The following is a 6,704-nucleotide window of genomic DNA, read 5'->3' on the forward strand; positions in this document are numbered from 1 at the left end:
GGCCGAGGCAGGTGGATCACTTGAGGTCAGGAGTTCAAGACCAGCCTGGCCAACGTGGTGAAACCCCATCTGTATTAATAGTAAATTCAAAAATTAGCTGGTTGTGGTGACGCATGCCTGTAGTCCCAACTACTCAGGAGGCTGAGGCGGGAGAATCGCTTGAACCCAGGAGGTGGAGGTTGTAGTGAGCCAAGATTGCGCTACTGCAATCCCACCTGGGCAACAAGAAGGAAACTCTGTCTCAAAAGAAAAAAAAAGAAAGGAGAAAATTAGCTGGGTGTGGTGGCACATGCCTGTAATCCCAGCTACTGGGAAGGCTAAGGCAGGAAAACTGCTTGAACCTAGGAGGCAGAGATTGCAGTGAGCTGAGATCTCTCCACTGCACTGCAGCCTGGGTGACAGAGCGAGACCATTGTCAGCCGAGTGCGGTGGTTCAAGCCTGTAATCCCAGCACTTTGAGAGGCCAAGGCGGGCAGATCACTTGAGCCCAGGATTTCAAGACCAGCCTCGGCAACATGGCAAAACCCCATCACTATAAAAAAAAAAAAAATACAAAAATTAGCTGGGTGTGGTGGCACACAGCTGTAGTCCCAGCTACTCAAGAAGCGGAGGTAGGAGGATGGCTTGGGCCCAGGAGGTCACAACTGCAGTGAGCTGTGATCATGCCACCGCACTCCAGCCTGGCCGACAGAGACCCTGTCTCAAAATAAAAAAGAAAGGAGGCTGGACGTAGTGGCTCATGCCTGTAATCCCATCACTCTGGGGGGCCAAGGCAGGTGAATCACCTGAGGTCAGGAGTTTGAGACCAGCCTGACCAACATAGCGAAACCCCTCTCTACTTAAAAAAATATAAAATGCGCTCCTGTAATCTCAGCTCCTCAGGAGGCTGAGGCAGGAGAATCGCTTGAACCCAGGAGGCGGAGCTTGCAGTGAGCTGAGATCACACCACTGTATCCCAGCCCGGGCGACAGAATGAGACTCTGTCTCAAAAAAAAAAAAAGAAAAAAAACATATTGTCCTGGCTGCCGAGGGGCCTAAGGCCACACACGCGGCAGTTAGCTCAGCCTCGCACCTGCAGGAGTGACAGACCTGAGCCTGGAAGACATTATCTGTGGATATCCAGTGCAAAAGTGGCCAGTACCAAAATGGAGTCACTTATGTCAAACCCTGAAAAATGGAGCCAAGAGGTTACGAAGGACGGGCTCTCCCAGGTGTGCCAGGAAAGAAACTAAGGAATTTCTCAAAACCACAGTACTGCAGCTAAGCTGCATGCACAAGGACGCTTGCCTAACAGGGGCCGGCTTCACCTCCAGACGAATGCCAACTCCTACAAGCCTGATACGGTTTGGCCGTGTCCCCACCCAAATCTCCCCCCTTGTCCCCACCCAAATTTCATCCTGTGTCCCCACCCAAATCTCCTCTTGCAGTTCCCACAATCCCCACGTGTCGTGGGAGGGACCTGGTGGGAGGTAATTGAATCATGGGGGCAGTTACCCCCATGCTGTTCTCGTGACAGTGAGTTCTCAGGATATCTGGTAGTTTTATAAGGGGCTTTTCCCCTTTGCTCAGCATGTCTCTCTCCTGCAGCCATGTGAAGGATGTGTTTACTTCCCCTTCTGCCGTGATTGTTTCTTGAGGCTTCCCCAGCCACGTGGAACTGTGGGTCAGTTAAACCTCTTTCCTTTATAAATTACCCAGTCTCAGGCAGTTCTTCGTAATACCGTGAGAATGGACTAACACAAAGTCCCTGTCACCTATGCTCTTTGCTTCAAAGCAGCTTAGGTGGGCTTCTCCTTTCTGTTTTTTAGAAGCTTCCCCTGCCCCTGCCTCTCTGGATGTGCCTGTGGTCTGCCATAGCATGCATATCCCAAACTGCAATTCCCTGTCATTCCTGGAGAAACTCTTTGGAGAGTCATCTCTCTGCTGTTGTGGCCACAGCGGGCCCATTTCCTGATGCATGGAACGTCACTACGCCGACACCACGGGTTGCAGCAGAAAGAGAGTTTTAATCCTAAGGCTGCTGTAGAAGGAGACGGCGTGAAGCAAGCAGGCTGCAGGGATCCTGTGGTCATCCGGGGGTCTCCCCATTGCTTCTGGTTCCCTCAGCCCATTTCTTTGGAATGCTGCCAACTCTGCTGTTTCATCCCTCCAGCCCACAGCTAGAATCACCCCAAAAGTGGTAGCAGGCAAGTTCCAACAAGGGACTGCCTCAAACCGTCCTGAGGTGGGGCTGGTTGGTCCCAAAGAAAAGAAGGACTAAACGCCAGGGTGATCAGCCCAAAGCATTTGTTCGGGGAACTTATGTACAGAGGGAGGCAGCACATCCTCGGGCTGACAGCAAGAGATGGAGAGGTTCCACCTAGGAATGCCTGCACCCAGGGACTAGAGTGGAGAGTTTTACAGGAGGATTTAATCAATGTGACTCTCGTTTCCACATATTTAGCAACATATTTGATCTTTCAGTGTCTCAAACAACCTAGTTCATGAGTAACTGAGAGTACTCAAGGTCCTGGCCAGGCTTCAAGCCTGCAGGGAAAACATGCAGTGGCCCAGGCTCTGTGCTTCTCAGGCAGGACACAGAGAGGAAGCAGGGGCTCTGGGGAGCCTTCCAGTAGAATAAGCAACTGTCCAGACATGGGCCCTTCCCAGGAAGTTACTAGGGGTCTTACTTCAGCAAAGTAAAGGAATAAAGCCAGAAGAAGGAGGACGCAGATTCCAGGAAACAGCTGTTAACAGAAAAGCCAAACTCTGAATAAGACATTCTTTCCTTCGTCTTTTTTTTTTTTTTTTTTTTGAGACAGTTTTGCTCTTGTTGCCCAGACTGGAGTGCAATAGCGTGATCTTGGCTCACTGCAGCCTCTGCGTCCCGGATTCAAGTGATTGTCCTGCCTCAGCCTCCTGAGTAACTGGGATTATAGGCGTATGCCACCACGCCCAGCTAATTTTTGTGTTTTTAGTAAGAGACGGGGGTTTCACCATGTTGGTCAGGCTGGTCTCAAACTCCTGACCTCATGATCCGCCCACCTCGGCCTCTCAAAGAGCTGGGATTACAGGCATGAGCCACCGTGCCCGGCCTACGTTTTGTAGTTTTAGTAGAGATGGGGTTTCACCATGTTGGCCAGGCTGGTCTCCAACTCCTGACCTCGTGATCCGCCCGCCTCAGCCTCCCAAAGTGCTGGGATTACAGGCGTGAGCCACCGCACCCGGGCTCTTTTTTTTAAAGAGGGCTTCATTCTGTTGCCCAGGTTAGAGTGCAGTGGTGTGATCTCAGCTCACTGCAGCCTCCGTTTCCCAGGCTCAAGCGATCCTCCCACCACAGCCCCCAGAGTAGGTGGAACCATAGGCATGTGCCACCACACCCAGCTAATTTTTGTATATTTTGTAGAGATGGGATTTCAACCTGTTGCCCAGGATGGTCTCTTAAGTCCTGGGCTCAAGTGATCCAATCACCTCAGCCTCCCAGAGGGCTGGGATTACAGGCATGAGCCACCATGCCCAGCTTCACAAAATACTTTCAAGAGGTTTACTTTGAGCCAATATGAGTGACTGTGGACCCCAGGAAAACACACATCCGAGAAGCCTTCAGTGAGTGGTTCAGAAGTGGTTGGTTTACAGTTTGGTTTTGTACACTTTCGAAAGGCAGGAGTTACGAGCAAAGACATAAATACATAAATACATACATGGAAGGTATACGTTGGTTTGGCCTAAAAAGGTGGGATATCTTGAAGTGGGGGCTTATAGGTTATAGGTGGATCCACCCGGCTGGAAACTCAGTTTTAAAAATTTCTCTGGGGTCCCCTTGGCCAAGAGGGAATCTGCTCAGCTGGTGGAGGGATGGCTGGGTGCGGTGGCTCACATCCCAGCACTTTGTTTTTTCTTTTTCTTTTTGTTTTTGAGACGGAGTCTCACTCTGTCACCCAGGCTGGAGTGCAGTGGCCAGATCTTGGCTCACTGCAACAACCTCTGCCTCCTGGGTTCAAGCAATTCTCCCACCTCAGCCTCCCGAGTAGCTGGGACTACAGGCGAGTACCACCACGCCCGGCTAATTTTTGTATTTTTAGTAGAGATGGGGTTTCGCCATGTTGGCCAGGCTGGTCTCCAATTCCTGGCCTCAGGGGATCCTCCCACCTTGGCCTCACAAAGTGTTGGGATTACAGGTGTGAGCCACTGTGCCCGGCCGGTTTTTTTTGTTTGTTTTTTTTTTTTGAGACAGAGTCTTCCTCTCTCACCAGGCTGGAGTACAGTGGTGCGATCTTGGCTCACTGTAACCTCCGCCTCCTGGGTTCAAGCCATTCTCCTGGCTCAGCCTCCCGAATAGCTGGGATTACAGGCGCCCACGACCACACCCAGCTAATTTTTGCATTTTTAGTAGAGACGGGGTTTCACCATGTTGGCCAGGATGGTCTCGATCTTCTGACCTCATGATCCACCTGCCTTGGCCTCCCAAAGTGCTAGGATTACAGGCATGAGCCACCATGCCTGGCTCTTTTTTTTTTTTTGAGACAGATTCTTGCTCTGTTCCCCAGGCTGGAGTGCAGTGTCACATCTCAGCTCACTGCAACCTCCACTTCCTGGGTTCAAGCAATTCTCCTGCCTCAGCCTCCCAAGTAGCTGGGACTACAGGCGTGCACCACCATGCCTGGCTAATTTTTTTTTTTTTTTTGTATTTTTGTATTTTTAGTAGAGACAGGGTTTCACCATGTTGGTCAGACTGGTCATGAACTCCTAACCTCAAGTGATCCACCCTCCTCGGCCTCCTAAAGTACTGAAATTACAGGCGTGAAGCCACCGCGCCCAGCCAATCCCAGCACTTCAGAAGGCAGAGGTGAGCAAATAGCATAGCCCAGGAGTTTGAGACCAGCCTGGGCAACATGGTGACACCCTGTCTCTACTAAAAATTTTTAAAAATAACCGGCATGGTGGTGCATGTCTGTGGTCCTAGCTACTCAGGAGGCTGAGGTGGGAGGATCACTTGAATCCAGGAAGCAGAGGCTGCAGTCAACCAAGATAGTGCCACTGCACTCCAGCCTGGGCAACAGAGCAAGACCCTGTCTCAAATACAAAACAAAACAAAAAACAGTTGGTAGAGGGCTTAGGATTTTATTTTTCATTTACACAGGGAATCCAAGAAAGGAGACAGGCAAAGTGAGTCTCAAGAATGAGAGCAGAGAAAAGCTCGAGGTAAGAGCTGTGCAGCAGGGTCAGGAAGTGATCGGTCTAGGTCGGAACAGGAGAATCAGTTAGACACAACGGATGTGTTTGAGCCTTTGGAAAATGGTATTGTTAGGCATGTGGCAAAAACGTTGGGGCACTTGAAAAAAAGACTGGCCATGGGTTAGTAAAAAGCTAGGTATGTATAAATATTAGGTAACTATTAATTCAAAAGAAAAAAAGATTGTACAGGAATTGTGGCATGGTTTTATACAGTAGTAGTGAACAGCAGGTACTCAATCATGAAGAGCTAAGCCTGATTTCATTACGACAGCTGTGAAAGTTGCAGGTACCAAAATGGAACTACTTCCACCAATCCCTAAACAAATGAAGTCGGGAGGCCACGAAGGCGGAGCTCTCATGCAGGAATACCGGCAGCAGGCCTCCTCACAAGACGCTCCTGCAAGTCCTGCACGTTTGCCTGTAACCGGACTCACTGCAGGAAAATTCCTCAGGACTGCAGTATTCCAGATAAACAGCTTGCACAAGGACGTCGGCCTGGTAAGGCTCTCTCCAACAACGAGCTAACGCCCACTCCTGCAGCAAGCGCCCACGACCACTGGTTTTTGTTACAAAACAACTTTTGTGAGCTCATCTGTATTTTCCCCTTCGCCCGGCCCTCTCGGATAGGCCTATGATCTGTCATGGCACGAACACCCTAGGCTGCAACCCCCTGCGATTCCCAGATTAACTCACTTGTCCTGGAGAGCCTGCCTCTGGGTTTCCTTTCAGGTTGACAGTTTGGGAGCTAAAAGGACCACGTGAGGGGTGCAGCGGGGACGATCAGCCAGGTTCTCAGGGCCCTTCTCCGGAAGTACGCGATATCTACAATTAAGAAATGAGAGGCCGGGCGCGGTGGCTCAGGCCTATAATCCCAGCACGTTGGGAGCCCTAGGAGGGCAGATCACGAGGTCAGGAGTTTGAGATCAGCCTGGCCAACATGGTGAAACCCCGTCTCGACTAAAAATACAAAAATTAGCTGTATGTGGTGGCTCATGCCTGTAGTCCCAGCTGCTCCGGAGGCTGAGGCAGGAGAATAGTTTAAACCCTGGAGGCGGAGGTTGCAATGAGCCGAGATCGCGCCATTGCACTCAGCCTGGGCGATAGGGCGAGGCTCCGCCTCAAAAAAAAAAAAAAAAGAAAAGAAAGAAATGAGAAACTAGCAGTGCATTGTTTAGAAACGCGGAGACTTCTCTCAGGAGAAAGCGAGAAGCAAGCGTCAGCCTCTGGGGTGCAGAACCCGGGGCGGGAGGACGGGCCCGGACTGCCGTTTCTCGCTGTGTCCAGGTCTGCGTGACTCAAAACCCCGGACCGGGCCCGCACCGGTGGAGTCGGAAAGAGGTGGCTGCGGCGCGGCAAGTACCACCAGTGCCAGCGAGCGCGACGTCGCTCCCAAGCCCCCGTCTCTATGGCAACCGAGTGCGTCTCCGGACCGCCATTGCGCAGGCGCCCGGAGGCTAAGCCACTCGGACCCCAGCTGCGCCACGCAGGGC

This window comes from Nomascus leucogenys, chromosome 24 (assembly GCF_006542625.1).
Source record: "Nomascus leucogenys isolate Asia chromosome 24, Asia_NLE_v1, whole genome shotgun sequence".
NCBI classification, from domain to species: domain Eukaryota; kingdom Metazoa; phylum Chordata; class Mammalia; order Primates; family Hylobatidae; genus Nomascus; species Nomascus leucogenys.